Source organism: Passer domesticus, chromosome 16 (assembly GCF_036417665.1).
Source record: "Passer domesticus isolate bPasDom1 chromosome 16, bPasDom1.hap1, whole genome shotgun sequence".
NCBI classification, from domain to species: domain Eukaryota; kingdom Metazoa; phylum Chordata; class Aves; order Passeriformes; family Passeridae; genus Passer; species Passer domesticus.
In genome coordinates, this window is record NC_087489.1 from 664959 (window position 1) to 681641 (window position 16683).

Genomic DNA, 16683 nt, shown 5'->3' on the forward strand with positions numbered 1-16683 from the left:
GGCCAAGCTGTGCAGGGGACTTGGACAGCCTCATTCCTCTGCCAGACTCTTGCCAGGAGCACTTTAATGCATGGATGCTAAATTGTGTATGTACCTGTTGGATCTAATTAATGGCCAAACACACTTGAGCCCACTGGTTTAAAAGGCATGAGCAATGCATGTGTAATCAATAAACACCCTGAGCAACCCCTGTGTCTGCACACTGATAGTGTAAAAGCAACCCCACCTACCATGGCTGAGTTACACAGTCCTGGCAGATGCAGCACAGCTGCCAGGTGCTGCTGCCAGGCAGTCAGGAGTAGTCATGGATGCAGATGGGCCTTGGGGCAAACACTGGGTGGTTTCTGACAGGGATAGCCAAGTAGACTGCCTGAAGATTTACTTTCTTTAAAAAGACCTGTGCTTGGCTGAAGGGTTGTCTTGGGTCTATTTCCATGTTCACCTAAAGACACCCATGGGAGCAGTAACAGCTGTGAGAGCCATATGACTTGGCAGGAGTCTGCAAAGAAGGGAACTTGGGCACACTGTGGCCACTTTCAGTGACAGGGGATGGATGTATCATGTATCAGTTGAGTTGTAGAACCAGCTGGTGAGCAGGTTACAGGTGGTGTGACATGACTATATGTTGTGGGATTGGCTCTCTGGAAAGTTGAGCATTCAGGAGAGTCACAGTTCAGTATAAAAATGTGATGCAAAACTGTGCTGCCAGCCCTCATGGTTTGGGTGCTGGTCACAGCAGTGGGCACCCTGGGCAGACTGTGCCAGTGCAGGGTGCCTGCAGGGACTGTCCCTCTTTCCCCAGGACATGTGGAAGTCTCAGGCTTCATAACAAAATGCACCCCAACAGTCTGGGGCATTATATCCATCTCCTCTCAAAGTCTGACCAAACTTCAGTGGCTTTAGCTAGGCCAGGGTACTGTCTTGAGAGCTTTTCCCCTGAGGGGTCAGAGCAAATGATGTTTATTTCCATTGTGACTTGCAAGAGTTATCCAAGAATCCAGATTTTATTTTTTTTTTATCACAAACTACTGCATAAAATTTCTAACTTGATGCTTGAGTGACTTACGTCAGCATCCCTGTCCATCAGAAGGGATGAGGGCTGACACCACCCCCACCCCCCACCCTGCAAGTGTTCCACAGTAAATAACCTGGGGACTGTTTTCATCCAACCTTTCAGTTTGGGTTCATTATTCTGTTTAAACAGGAAGTTTGCGTGAGTGACCACTGTCACATTGTTAAACATGATGTTGAAATTACATTTTAGTACCTGAATAGAGACTTCTAAAGAAAAGCCATTCTTTTAAAGGTACTTTTAGGAAGGCATTAGAACCTTAGAGCAAGCAGGAGAGGGGGAGGACAGTGCCTGTGGAAATTGGTGCATCTGTGTGTAGCCGTGTGCAAGGCTGGAAGGAGGAGCAGCCCTGGCTGCCCTGGGCTGTACCTGCTGGGTTCTCCATAGGTCATGGTGTTTCTTTTCACAAGGTTCTGCGTGCCCAGGAGGAGGAGAAAACTAAATTTCAGCCTCACAGACAAATTTGATGCATTTTCTTGATTGTGTAATTGAGTGGTACCTTTGAAGGCAAACACAGCCCTTTTCCCCATGGATTTAGCAGGAGCAATTAGAAGTGAGAATGCCAGATATCATGTGCTTCAATCATAGACAATTTGTATGAATTCCTGTATGTTGCCAAGACATGAACGTTCTGTTCTTACTGTATTTTTCTGTAAATATTCCTGGCGCTAAGTTGTAAAGTAAAGGTAAAATGTAAATACGAAGATGTGAACTATGTTCCGTTGTCTCTAGTACTTTATCTCTTATTTGTTTAGGGAAGACACACAAAGGCTTGTTTGTATTTATGCCAATTCTTTGTCCAGGAGAAACACATCAAATATTGAATGTAACACAATTAGTCCAATAAATTTTAAATATTCTTATCTAGTAACTTTGCACTTGTCAATTTTTCGTATATTCCAAAACCTTGGTTGAAATTCTCCAATGAAGATGTTTCCTAGGACAACAGCAGACAGAGGTAGCAGAATTGCACACTCTCTGTACCTCAGTAGCTCTGGGAACAGTGAGGCTCATAGGTAAGAAAATCATGTTGCATCTCAATAGTCTGGGGCGTGCAAACATTAAAGACTGGCTTTTGAAGGGAGCCTGATGCTCTTGCAATGCCAGTGTTCTCCAGTCGCTCCATGTGCTGCTTCCCATCTGAGGTGTGGACACCCACCCAGGACAGGGAGAAGCTGTGTGCTTCAGGTGCAGAGTCCTGTCAGGGTGAGGGCTCTGCTGTCTGGGCAGAGGGGGGAGAAGGGATTGGACTCCTCAGCTTTGGATTTGGGGAGGAGCTGTGCACCAGTGTCCCATGAGGGTGATGCACCCAGCGAGCCCTGGGAACTGGGTGGGTTAGAGAGGGGGTTTGCCAGTGCCATCCAGCCAGATCCCCATGGACCATCTCTGAGCTCCTGAAGGAGGGGATGGGTTCCCAGCGTGGGTCAGGGCTGCTGGACTCACGTGTGTTGGTGCTGCAGTGCAGGGGCTGTTTCTCTGGCAGGGGCCCTGTGCTGTCCCTGGGATTTCACCTTTGCAGCAGCACTGGTGCTTTGCCCAAGCTGCCCAACCTGAGGACTGGAACAAAAGCACTGAAGTGGCTGGTCCAGAAACCTCAGGCTAGGATATATGAACATCTGTTTTCCTGCTGGCTTCAACTTCAGTAACTTCAGCTGCTACCACCCACCCAAGTTCCTCACCACAATATTTCAGGGAAGGTATGGTGGGTTCAGAGAGAACCCCTCGGAGGTTCTCTCCCAAATTTGCCCTAAACCAGGACAGAAACTTAAAGCAGGTCCCACAGTGATCTCTGAAGAATCATAAACATGATAAACAGTTGAGTATGTTCCTCTGCAGTCCCAAATTGCAGGGCCAGGCGCAGGAAGGGCATTCTGGGGCTGGTTTGAAGCCTGATGCTTTCTTCTTTCCTATTGGGGGGGAATTGATACTCCCAGGTGTTTTGGAAAGCTGGAAATCTCACCTAAGGCTTTGGATTGGAAGTGGGTCTCCATCAGCCAAGTAGGTACACAGTGGGGAACAGCCTTCCTCTCTGAGCCCAGCAACTCAAAGGCAACTCCAGTGGCTCTGTGGCCTCCAGGTTCTCAGGGCAGGAGGGCCCAGGTGGAAGCAGCTCCTGGGTTTTTGTGGAAGGTTCCCCATGTCCCTCAGGTGCTCTGTTTCATGTGAGTGGAGTGACCTGGCACCACGAGGTGACTGCTGCAAGAACAGGAATAATAAATCCTGGTAAAAAATTGCAGGTGTTAAAGTAGTAGGTGCTGCTGCCTGTCTCTTGTCCCCAGCAAGCCTCTCCTGTGAAAGGCAAGCTGAGTGAACGTTCAGGTAACACAGTCAAACCTCCACTGAACACTCACGGCAGCTGGCTCAGCCATAGAGGCAAGAAAGGCTCTTTTGCAAGGTTTTATTCCAGCAGGGTAACGCAGTTACTGAAGGACAAACCCGGGGAAAGGGGATGAACCACGGGCAGCAGGCAGCTTATAAAGGGGAAGGGGTTGGGGGCAGAGCTCAGGGCTGGGCAGAGGGGCCTGGCCACCAGGGGAAGGGGGTGGCCACCAGAGGTGCCAAGCCAGTGAAAGGGGAAGGAGAAACCGGAGGAAGTTGGGACACCAAGTCCATGGGGGAGTCTGTTTTTCCCTTTGGGAGGGGTGACTCTATGGTAAGTAGTTAATGTTTCCAGGGCTGAGAGCCTGGGGATTCACCAAGGCAGGAGAGTTCATGGGATGCTACATCCTGGGATGAGCCAGGAGTGGCTGCAGTGTGAAGCAGCCCTGGTTGTGACTTCTGCCACAGCCAGAAATGAGATTTAACTCCTAATATCTTGTCATGAAGGGGAGCTGCTCTGTGGGGCACACATCAGCTGGCAGCGCCCCATGTCAAGCAGAGGAGCTGGTGGCAGGTTTGCCATGGGAGTGTAGAGGAGATGACTCCTCCCCAGTGCCCTCTATTTTCATCAACTATTCCTATGAACTTCCTGAGGAGGCAGAAGCATGGCACGCTGACACCCAAGATACCTCACTGTAGTACAGCTGGTTTTGACCATAAATGAAGCCAAATTGGAGTACAGATAATTTTCCAGGGTGAAATGTAATTTAGTTACTACTGTTAAAAATTTGAACGAGGCTAGATTCCAGAGCAGGAACAGGTTCTCGTTTATTAAAAAAAATAAGCCAGTAAGAACAAAGGGACCTGGGAAAAGCCCAGAATCCCCACACAACAGCTCAAAAACATCTAACAACGTGTGAGACACACGTTGGGTTCTTCCACAAAACAATACACCAACAACAACAAAACTGAAAGAACCCCCAAGTAACTGAAAACCCCGCTTTTTATTACTACCCTGGTCCAGGATTGGTGGGTTTTTGGATCTGCGCACCGATTGGTGGAATTTGGGCGCTTTGATTGGTCCTTACTGGTGTTCATTCTGGACCAATCATTTCCTCAGGGCGTCGAGTGATTGGTCAGTGCCCTGGTCCAATCACCATCCACCTCCAGCCCCCACCAAGTCCTGGACACTTCCCTTCCCCCACAACAAGCAAACCCCAACTTTATAAAAAAAACAAACTTATAACAACTCCCCCCTCTAAAACTTTGATCGGGCTTTAGCCCGCATCAACAACTCCATTCAGTCTTCTCTTAAACAGTCTCTTAGTAGTCCATTTTTGAACAGTTTTGAAACAGTTTTCTTTATAAAGTCTTTTCAACAGTTCATTTTGAACTGTTTTTAAACAGTTTCTTCTTCTATGGTATATAATTTTCTTAATTTCTGGTATCTTCTATATGTTTCTGTTGCGGACTCATCCGTCTCTGTCATCGGGTTGGGTTCCACTCTTTGTTCTTGTAACATTAAAATGCTTTTAGCATCTTTGTCCTTGTCTCCACTTTTGAGGGTGAGTTCGAGGGAGTTGATCACTGTTTTTGTAATGACTCGGATGAAGCATGTGATCATACAGGGAAGAAAAATGATAATTATTAGAGCACCGCTTAAAACAATACTAGTTTCTCTCCCAGAGTTGAGATTTTTAGTCCCTTTTTAATTACTCCATTTATTTCTCTTTTTCTTTTATCAAATAAGATTTATCCTTCTCATATCTTACTTATCCTTTGGTAGGTTTCTTTGCAGAACAGATCTACTTTTCTTTTATAGGGCATTCCCCCAACAATTTCTGTTTAAAATTTCCTATATTTTCGAACAGCCAATATGTTTTTCCATCCTCTATGCATGTTGTTACCGATAAAAAGTTGATACAATTAGGACTCGGGTTAGTGTGTGTTCTGAGGACGGCAGTCCGAGATTCTCCTGCGTACAAAGGGTAGTAACACTTTTCACATGGTTCTGTCCATCCCTTATCAAGGATCATAAGTAGGAGGATACATAGGAACGGGGGTCCGGTACAAGCCACTCTCCCAATCATGTCTCCCCTCCGTAGAGGATCAGCAACTTTCTATGGCGAGAATGTAACTTGATTCGGTCTTGCCCCCCTTTCTCCTTTTCTTAAGGTGTTACTCTTACTAGTTACTGTAGCAGGAGTTCACTTTCCCTTTTGTATCAACTTCTTTCTTCTATCCTTTTTAGGGCCAGATTGCTACATGCGTGGGAGAATGCTCTATTTCTCTGCTTGGATCTTCTGATCTGCAACAAAAGATACCAGAAATTAATATTTCACAATTACTACATCTTTCACACCAAATATCCGTTTCATTTAAAAACATATTAACAACTTTTCACTCAAACATTTACATAACAACTCTCAGAAATTACAGTCTATGGGTTTTTCGGCAGTGTATCCGAGGTCTCTTTAGATTTTGCTAAGGTTGGTAGTAACTCTTTGGGTGCGGAAACTGGCCCTTTTACTCTAGTTATATGTGTCCACCCTCGTTCCTGTGTCCGGACAGCTGTTTCGGTAGTCAATAGCACTTGAAAAGGACCTTCCCACTTTGGGACTAAGGGTTGTTCTTTCCAAGCTCTGATTAGTACCCAATCACCGGGCTGAAATTTATGAATCTTGAAATCAATAGGAGTGGATTGAGGAAGATATCCTTTAACTCTCAGTTCTTCTAAAGTGCTGGTGATGGTCTTTATATATTTTCTTACACTCATTTCTCCTTCTTCGTATGTTCCTGCATGTCCTAGAGTTGTTAAAAATGGTAGTCCAAACATCATTTCATATGGGGAAACTCCTACATCTGCTCTTGGTCTTGTTCTTATTCTTAATAAGGCTAAAGGGAGACATTTTAGCCAATTCATTTTTGTCTCCTCTGTTAATTTGGTAAGTGTATTCTTGAGGGTTTGATTCATCCGTTTTGCTCTCCCAGAACTCTGGGGTCTCCACGGTGTATGAAACTTCCATGTGATGTTAAGGGCTCCTACAAGCTGTTGTATTATTTTAGCTGTGAAGTGAGGACCTCTATCTGAATCGATGGTGTTTATAATTCCATACCGGGGTATGATGTGTTCTAGTAAGATCTTACTTACAGTTTCTGCAGTTTCTCTGGTGGTCGGATAGGCTTCCACCCAGTGTGTCAGATGGTCTATTATTACCAATAGATATTTGTACCTTTGCACTTGCGGTAATTCTGTAAAATCTATTTGAATGCTTTGGAATGGTCTCTTTGCTAATTCTCTTCCCCCTTGAGGCGGTTTTCTCATTACTTTTCTATTTATTTTCTGACATATCATGCAGTCTCTAGTTATTATTCTGGCAATTTCCCATACTCCAATACATACATAGGTCCTCACAAAATGGTCATGTAACGCTTGAGTCCCCCAATGGGTTGATGCATGCAGGTCTTCCAATATCTTTCTGGTGAGTGCTTTGTTTAGTATTTGCCTCCCATCTGGCATTTCCCATTTTGCTGTTTCCTTCAATATTGCACCTTGTTTTAGTAGCTCTTCCTGCTCTTTTTCATCAAAAACAGGAATTTCTTCTATTCCTTTATCCTCTTCCTTCCCATCTCCTATTTCATTCAACTTAAAGATCTTTTCTGTGTTCTCTAGAGCAGCCTGTTTTGCTGCCATATCAGCTAAATTATTTCCTTTTATCTCCTTAGTGTCCCCTCTTTGGTGTCCTTTCACATGAACAATAGCGATTTCCTTAGGTCCTTTCAGAGCTTCTAAAACTGCTTTTATGAGACCTTCGTGAATTAGGGTTTTCCCTTTTGTATTAATAAATCCTCTTTCTGCCCAAATCTTACCAAAGGTGTGGACTACTCCATAGGCATATTTAGAGTCAGTATAAATAGTTCCACTTTTTCCTTCAAGCTGCTTCAATCCTCTCAATAGTGCATAGATTTCACAGCACTGAGCTGACCAGTTTACAGGTAATTTTCCTTGTTCTTTTATCATCATAGTATGGCCATCTACTACTGCATACCCTGATGCTCGCTTCCCATCCACCACTCGAGATGACCCATCTACAAAAAGTATTTCTCCTTCTGGTATTGGCTGTTCCTGTAAATCCTCTCTTACTTTTATTTGCATATCTATGGTCTCGAGGCAGTGGTGTTCGAGCTCTTCCTTAGGTTCTCCGTATAAAAATTGGGCAGGGTTTTGTATCCTGGTGGTGGATAATTCTATGTTGTTACTGTTATTTAAAATCAATTCATATTTTAACAGTCGGCTGTCGGAAATCCACTGACAGGCTCGTTTGCTCAGTAGGCTTTTTAAATCATGGGGTGTATACACTTTGATTTTATTCCCTAAGGTTAGTTTGTAGCCTTCTTCTACCAGGGTTACTGTGGCAGCTACAGCTTGAAGGCACGTAGGCCAGCCTCTGACAACTGGGTCCATTAATTTTGAAAGATAGGCTATAGGTTTCCGTACCCCGCACCAATCTTGTGTTATAACACCATAGGCTATTCCATCTTCAACGTTAACAAACAATTCAAACAGTCTATTTAAGTCCGGTAAACCTAGAACTGGAGCATTCGCTAATTTCTCTTTGAGTTCTTCTAATTTTGCATCATCATCTTCATTCCAATTAACAGGTTCATCTTCGACTAATTTATTGTATAAAAATTTGACTAATTTTGTATGACCATCAATCCACAACTTACAATATCCAATTAGTCCTAATAATTTTCTTATGTCTGTTTTTGTTTTTGGTGCTGGTAACGAAAGTATCCCTTGAATTCGATCAGCATCTAATTTCTTGTAACCTTTTCCAATTAAATGTCCTAAATATTTTACTTCGGGTTCCACAAATTGCAATTTTCTTTTTGATACTTTCAACCCTTTTTCACCTAAGAAGTTCAACAAGTTAACTGTTGTTTTCTGTACCTCCTCCTTTTGTTCTCCAGAAATTAATAAATCGTCCACATATTGCAGAACTTGGGTATTGTCCTCAGGTGTAAAGTACTTCATTATTTCCTCCAAGGTCTGTCCAAACAAATTAGGTGACTCTGTAAAACCTTGTGGTAACCTTGTCCACTGTAATTGTTGTTTCCTTCCAGTCTCCTCATCTTCCCACTCAAACGCAAACCATTTCCTGCTTTCTTTCTCTAGTGGGCACGACCAAAATGCATCTTTTAAATCTATAACACTGAACCATGCATGGGTTGCTGGTACTTTACTTAGTAAATTATATGGGTTGGCAACTACAGGATACCTTGTAATTGTTTGTTTATTTACCTCTTGTAAGTCTTGAACCAAACGATATGTACCATCTGGTTTCCTGATAGGTAATATAGGTGTGTTGTGCGGTGACATGCATGGTTCTAATATACCTTCCTTCAGCAAATTTTTGATAACTGCTTTCAGTCCTTGTTTTCCTTCTACAGAAATTGGATACTGCTTAACTCTAATTGGAGGAAGGTTTGGTTTCATTTCAATCTGAATAGGTGTAATGTCCAGCAACCCATATCTTCCTTCCTCTGCCCACACATTTGCGTTAATTCCTTTTTCATCTTCATCTTTTAATAACATCATCTTTGCTACCATATGCTTTCCTTCTGGCACCACTCCTATTTTTAGTTGTACCTGTAAGTCCCGGCCTAGGAGATTTGAATCAAGTTCTGGCAAATATAGGAGGTCAGTACAGCCTTCTCTGAAACTTCCCTTCACTGTTACATCCTCTATGATAGGTACTTCAAAAGGATTATTTTCAGCACCTCTAACTTTGCAAGTCCTATTACTCAATTTGCATCCTTTTGGGATTTTTGAAACGCTTGATCGGTCTGCTCCAGTGTCTACTAAGAATTCAGTTTCCTCGCTCTGAGGGCCAATTTCCAAGTTTACCAGGGGCTCCTTTTGATAACCTAATCCATCCCTCAGAGCATAGAGCCCCCGACACCCCTAATCGTTCCCTCTAAGCTTTCTTTCTAATTCCTCTTGTTCTTGGGACACAGCAACATCTATTTTTCTCTTTTTACAAAAGTTCCTTGTGTGTCCTTTCTCTCCACAATAAAAACATGTAATCTCTGCCCATGGTGGTCTCCTTTCCATCCACGGTGTTCTACTGTCTTTAGTATATTCACTGTTTCCTCCAAATGGCTTTTTAAATTCATTTCCTCTAGGTCCAGTATACTTATCCCTTCCCTCTCTAGTCGATCCATCATTTCCAAATCCTGCACTTTCTCTTGCTACTGCTACCATGGTTTTAGCCTTGGTTCTTGTCTTCTCCTCATCTCTCCTCAAATATACCTTCTGTGCTTCTCTTAACAGTTCATTCATACCCTTTTCTTGCCAATCATCTATCTTTTCTAGCTTCCTTCTTATATCCACCCATGCTTTCGTAACAAATTGTATTTTGACTAACACTTGCCCTTCCGGGCTATCTGGATCTACACTTGAATATAGTTGAAAATTTCTTTTTAACCTCTCCAACCAAGTACTTGGAGACTCATCCTTCTCCTGTTGGCTGTCAAAAGCTAGTCGGGCATTATTGGTTCTTGGTACCGCCTCTCGTATTCCTCTGATTATTAATGTCCTGTATTGTCTCATGTTTGCTCTTCCCTCCTCCTCGTTGGGATCCCAGTCTGGTACATTAAGTGGCATTTTGTCTTCCCCTTTAGGGCCACCTCGATTTTCTCTCTCCCATATTCTCATGCCTGCTGCTCTGATCATTTGTATTTCTTCTAAAGAAAATAGTATGTCCATAATTGAATTTAGTTCCTCCCACATGTAAATATTAGGTCCTAAAAACTGATCTAATTGTTGGGAGATACCTATAGGATCTTCCAGGAGGGGTTTAATTTCCTTCTTAAAGTTTCTGACCTCTGAAGCGGTTAAAGGAGCATTCACAAACCCTATACCTCCCCTGGCTCCACCCATAGGTACTTCCCTTAGAGGAAATAATTTCTCAGTCTTTTCTAGATTTTCCTTCATCTTCTTTACTTGGAACCTTGTGTTATATGGATGACCCTCAACATGTTTGTCCTGCTCAGTTATTTTATTTTCTTCTTTATCTTTACAACAACAGGTTGTTCCTACTCTTACAGGCTCTTCCTCTATTTGACTTTTAGGGTTTTGGGGTACATGAGGTATATAGAAAGGAGTACCAAAAATGGGATTTTGGGGGATTGGTGGAAATATAGGGAAAAAATAAAAAGGGGGATTTTGGAAGGTTTTAGGAATTGCTATAGGGGTAGGGGTACTTTGGGTAGTATTTGAAGAATTTGATGCATTTGGCAAAATTAAAGATGAATTTGAGTGCTCAGGCTCAGGTGTTACTGGGAGGGGAGATGGCACAGAGGAAGATACATTTACAATATGGTGTTCTCTACTTAAGGAGGGAGGTGATTTTATTGTTTCTATATTTGTGCCTTGTCTCAATTTTTCCCTTGAGGTTGGTATTGTGGGGTATAACTCTGGGGGAGGTGGTGGCAAATCATGTATGGGTGAACTTGAGGAAGGAGGAGGTAATGGGAGGTATTCTATTGGATCTGGAGGAGGTGGAGGAGGAAGATGGTCTAATGGGTCCCACCTCCTTTCTGGTACCTTATTAACTTCTTTTTCCTTTTCTTTGGAAACCTTATACACTCTTATTTCTCCTTCTTGCTTCTCCTTTTCCAGCCAACATTTAGCATATTCAATTTCCTGTTGGCATGGCTCTACCCTGGTATTAACATATCTGTTTAAAGCCATACACAACCACTTTTCTTCAGTGCCATACCATGGCCAATATACTGGACCTTCAGCTATGCTTTCTTTAGGCCATATTTCTGTGCAATACTTTATCATTTGTATTCTATTTAATTCTTTTAAGTTCTCATTATCGTCCCAGTTATCTAACATTTTCCCCAATGGACTACTGGGAGGTATGCTCTTAAAGGTTTGCTTCACCTTTCTTTTCTTAGTTACACTCTTTCCTGCACACTGTCCCATTTTTTAGCGTTTAAACTTCTCCTCTTATTCTTTAATACACACCAGCAACACTGTTTAAAAAGATCAAATATAACTAAATATAGGCAACACCAAGCGTGGGAATTGAAATGCAAGAAAATAAATATGACAACGTATGGTGGGAATTGAAATAAATATGGCGGGTTTTATAGAAATGAAATAAATATGATGATTTGAATAAAACAGATAAAATAACAGGGCACGGGAGTTAACTGTGGGAACCACTTAAACGTGGGAATTGAAATAAAGATGGCCAATTTTATGTAAATGAAATAAAATAAATATGGCTGTTTAAGGTGGGAATCAAAATAAAGATGGCGGATTTTATAGAAATAAAATAAAAATAAATATGGCGTCCTATGATAAATGAAATAAAGATATAATAAAGAAAATGACAGGATGTTGGAATTGAAATAAAGATGGCTGATTTTATATAAATGAATTTTAATAACTTTTACAATTTAAGTAAAACAGCTATAGGATAATAAATTAATCAAAATGGCAGGACGTAGGAATTAAAATAAAGATGTCGAATTTGGATTTTATGAATAAAATGGCAAAATGTAGGAATTACAACAAAATAATAAGTTTTAAAGAAATTAACTATATCTTAGATTTATAAGGAATTACAGTAAGTAATGGCTCCAATGTAATAAAATGGGAACCATTCAATTAAAGGAGTAAACTAATCTGTTTTAAGAGAATCAAAAATCTAAACAGCACTTTGTAAGGAAATTTAACTAACAATTTAATTAAACCTTTAATTAAAATAGCCACTTAGTTTTCTGGGTACTGTTTCACTTTCTCAAAATGGCCGCCGCTCGGCCAATAGCCACCACACAATAAGAACTTAAAATGGCTGCTCCACAGCCTTCACACCACAAAGCACACACTTAACTCAAAATGGCCGCCGCTCGGCTAATATCTGCCACACAGTAAGAACTCAAAATGGCTGCTTCACAGCCCACACACTTAAAAATCACCAGGACAAAGGAGCACTTAAAATGGCTGCCTACCAGCCCGCACTTAAAAAAAATCACTTGGGAGTCGTCTGGGGACTTTTGGGCTAGCCCTCACCCCAGAACCTTACTCCTTATATCCCGAACACAATTTAAATAATAATTAAAAAAATCTTTTCCCTAGTTCCAGGCCAGTTCTAACCTCCTTTCCAGTCCTAGTGACTGGAAAGGCCCTTCCACAGCTGGTGGCCCACCTCCCCCCTGTGGGTCACCACTCCTGTGAAGATATTTTCAGCTACCCCTACGACCCTCTTTGGCTAGGATCCTAGCTCGGGGTAGCCTACTTCCTCCTATGACCCCCTTCGACTGGGGTCCTAGTTCGGAGGTTCCTATTTCCCTTAGGTGGGGCACCCTCCCCTTCCCTGGCCTGGAAAAAGGGGCACTCCCCCACACGGTGGCTGCTTTAAACACTCAGTCTCCGTGTGAGAGTATTCCTTCCCACACCTAAGGTCCTAGTTCCTCAGAGGTCAGACCTCTCTCTGTCTGCCTCTGAGGAACAGCCCTCCGGATGGTTTTAGTTAGTGGGCAGAAAAACCCCCCCACCGGGCAAATCTGCCTCACTAACCCCCACCCAGACACTCCTATGACCCCCCTCAACTGGGGTCCTAGTTCAGAGTGTCGGGCGTGCTCCCCTCTATGACCCCCTTTAACTGGGGTCCTAGTTCAAGGGGAGCAATTCGGGCCACTGCCTAAAACCACCCCTAGGAGTCTCCCTGCTCCCTCTCGGAGGGCTTACCCTTTTGAGCTGCTGCTGTTCTCACTGGCCTCGGGAGTCGGCGCCTTCCCCTCCTCGGTCCGATGTAGTCCAAAGCTCGGCAGCCAAAAATGTGGCTGGACGCGTCTTCGGGCTCCAGGCTACCCCAGACCACCTCAGGGTCGTGGCCGATCCCGGACGAGCCCCCAAAAGATGTTAAAAATTTGAACGAGGCTAGATTCCAGAGCAGGAACAGGTTCTCGTTTATTAAAAAAAATAAGCCAGTAAGAACAAAGGGACCTGGGAAAAGCCCAGAATCCCCACACAACAGCTCAAAAACATCTAACAACGTGTGAGACACACGTTGGGTTCTTCCACAAAACAATACACCAACAACAACAAAACTGAAAGAACCCCCAAGTAACTGAAAACCCCGCTTTTTATTACTACCCTGGTCCAGGATTGGTGGGTTTTTGGATCCGCGCACCGATTGGTGGAATTTGGGCGCTTTGATTGGTCCTTACTGGTGTTCATTCTGGACCAATCATTTCCTCAGGGCGTCGAGTGATTGGTCAGTGCCCTGGTCCAATCACCATCCACCTCCAGCCCCCACCAAGTCCTGGACACTTCCCTTCCCCCACAACAAGCAAACCCCAACTTTATAAAAAAACCAAACTTATAACACTACTTTAAACAGAAAAAGTTTGGCTGCCTGCAGTGAACAAATGTCTGTGAGGACATGTCAGGTAAGTGGCTGAGGGTGGAGCTGGGCTGAGCCATGGCTGTGGCATCCCCAGCATGCCTGCTGCAGTGATGAGTGCAGGGTGTGGCCAGGCCACGCAGGTGCTGATGTCCCTGGACCATGCCAGTGCCCCCAGTGTCCCTGGCCCACATCTGTGCTGCTGGGGTGGCCCTGGGGGCCACTGGGCATCGGGGGTGTGGGTCAGGTCATCTCCATGACAATACCACAGCATCGTGGAGGAAGGCAGCATGTTGCTGTGGCAACCAGGAGCATTCCAGGGGCCTCAGCCCTGGCTTTAGCCTTTTCATGCTGCTTTGGGGATCCCCCTCTCTGGAAGCTGTGGGCACAGCAGCAGCCATGGCAGTTGGGTGGAGGTTCACCTGGTGCAGTGAGGTTTAAACCTGTTTTCTCCTTCCTCCAAGAGCCATGAGATTTTTCTTCTTTGTAATATGTATTTTTGTAGATTATAATTAACATTAATAAACAATAGATTTATTATATTTCTGCTCTACCAAAAGCACCCACCCTACACAGGGCCCAGATGGGCCTGGCACCCCAGCAGAGTGTGACAGGACAGGGTGGCACACGGCAGCTCTGGGCTCACACCAGGGATCCTTACAAAGGTGTTACTGGAAAGGCAGAGATGGGCCAGTCCATCCACTGCTGGCTGTCTCCAGAGCTGGTCCATGGCCATTGACATCCCCCACCTTTGCCACCTCGGGGGGAGCAGGCTGCTTCTGGGTGGTAAAGACTCTCCTCACCAGGGCAGAGCCCAGGCAGAGCAGGGGTGTCCCAGGAGGGATGGGGGTGTGGGGCCAGCATGTAGGGCTGGTGGGCAGTGCCACAGTGGTCCTGGGCTCCCTTCCATTGTGTCTCAGCCCTGTCCCCCAGCTGGGGTTTGAATTCCCCAGTGCAGGCCACCCTTGCCACGTGCCCACTGCCGCACCCCTGGGGGATTCCCACCAGGAGCTGGTGTCTGCCAGAACATGCCCTTCTGCCCTCGCAGGGTCCCACAGCCTCTCCAACCACCCTGCAGACTCTGGTGAGCCCTGAGGTCCCTGCCCAGGCCAGAGGGAGGGTGGTCTGCTGGCACTCCCCTGGCTGGGACTCTGGGTGCTGCTGGCACAGCCTGAGGGCAGAGAGAGCCAGGGGGGCCTAGGGCAGACCCTCCATGGTACTCCAGCCCCATCCCAACACAGGCATCCCCAAGCCAGCACTGGGCTGTGTGCTCCTCCAGGCAGGGCTGAGGACCTGGTTCCCTCGTGCTCCCACAGCAGCCCCTAACAAAGGCCCGTTTGATGACATTATTAAATGATTCAGTGCATTTTCTGTCTCTTAAAGTACTTAATATACATGCCTGTGTGATTCATTGTTATTATTATTATTATCTAATAAAAGATTATCTGACTCACTTTAATGTTTCTTCCAATTACAAATTGAAATTGTTCCCACTCTGACCTTGCAGCTGCTGGATTTTCTAAAATTAGCCATAATGATGCATTTTACTAAGATAATTAATTAGCTAAACTGAGAAAATTGAGTAGTAGAACTGTTTCACATGCTGCTAATTATCTTTTATTATGTCATCTTTACATGCAAATAAAGAAATATTGTGATTATTTTAAATACTGTTTTCATTAGCTAATTCACTCATTAGTGCAGTAATGGCTCTGTCTTCCCCAGCAGCAGGAGCCTGTAGGGATTTGCTGCTGATCGACTACAGGACTGCCTTTCAGGTTGAGAAAACAAGAGTTACAGTCCAAATTAGGTTTATTTTGTCAATTAATTTTAATAGCAGCCATCAGAGGCAAGCAGGAGGTGGTCGGGGTGGTGGGAGAGCCAGGAGCACCAAGGACTCCTGCTGAAGGTTGTGGGGGCTTGGGTGGGGGGGAGTGTGATGTAGGGGTGCTGCCCCCAGACTCCTCTTCCTCAGGAGCCTTCTTGTTCAGGACGTGTCCTGTGATCCCAAGTTTTGCTCCAGCCACCCCGTAGCAGAGCTGCTCCTGGCACTTTGTGGGAGCCTGGGAGCAGTTGGGTGGGCACCATTCATGGTGCTGGGCAGAAACTCTTCCTGTCAGACACTGGCCATGCCTCACGGGGGCTCTGGGGCAGCAGCACTGGTGCAGAGGGAGCTCTGGAACCTCCCGCTTCTTCCATCAGAGATTTCCTGCTCTGAGAGCCAGCTGGTCAGCAGGGGGGATGCTGAGAGCCCCCCCATTGCTCCCTGAGGACCGCAAGTCGTGCTGATCTCTGTGTTAGCCACAGGCAGGAGCTGCTGCTTTTGGGTAGCCCAGGTCACACTCACATGCCTGTCAAGAGCTCCTGGAGCTTCTTCCCAACTTCCCACTGGCTCCTGGGCAGTGGATGTTGGGGGTTTGGTGTTCCCAGCTTGGCTCTGGCACCCAGGTCCCTTCCCTGGTACAGGCACAATGGGCAGGGGATGGATTTTGCTCCCTCTAGCCTTTTGCTCATAAGTACTGTATTTATTCTGTGGGGAATTCATTCCAGTGGGGAATTTGGGGTGTAAGGAGGGACCACTCTCCAGGCAGCTGACTTTTCATGGCCTGAGGTACGAACAGGGACGAGGACCGGCCATAGGGACACTTCTGGCACACTGGTGTGGATGAGGTTCCTGCTGGAGATGGAGTGAAGGCAGCATTGTGTCACATTTGCAGCTAGCTAGCATTGTGTCACATTTGGAGGTCATATCAGACCTCCAAACTTAACCAGCCTAGAAGTAAAAGAAGGCCTCCGTTGAGGCAGGGACAGGTTGGATTCAAAGTCAAGCAGGGACCTCAGCCAACCGTATTCAATGCAGAA

The 16683-nt window shown here is 44.9% G+C and overlaps 1 long non-coding RNA gene across 1 annotated transcript; it reads right to left on the minus strand.

The window, feature by feature from the left end:
- Positions 1-4194: 4194 nt before the first annotated feature.
- LOC135282068 (uncharacterized) lies at positions 4195-13157 on the minus strand. Its single transcript, XR_010348404.1, has 2 exons — positions 8346-13157; positions 4195-5699 (listed from the first exon to the last, which is right to left on the minus strand). It is a non-coding gene; the product is annotated as an uncharacterized LOC135282068 (long non-coding RNA).
- Between the last annotated feature and the right edge of the window lie 3526 nt (positions 13158-16683).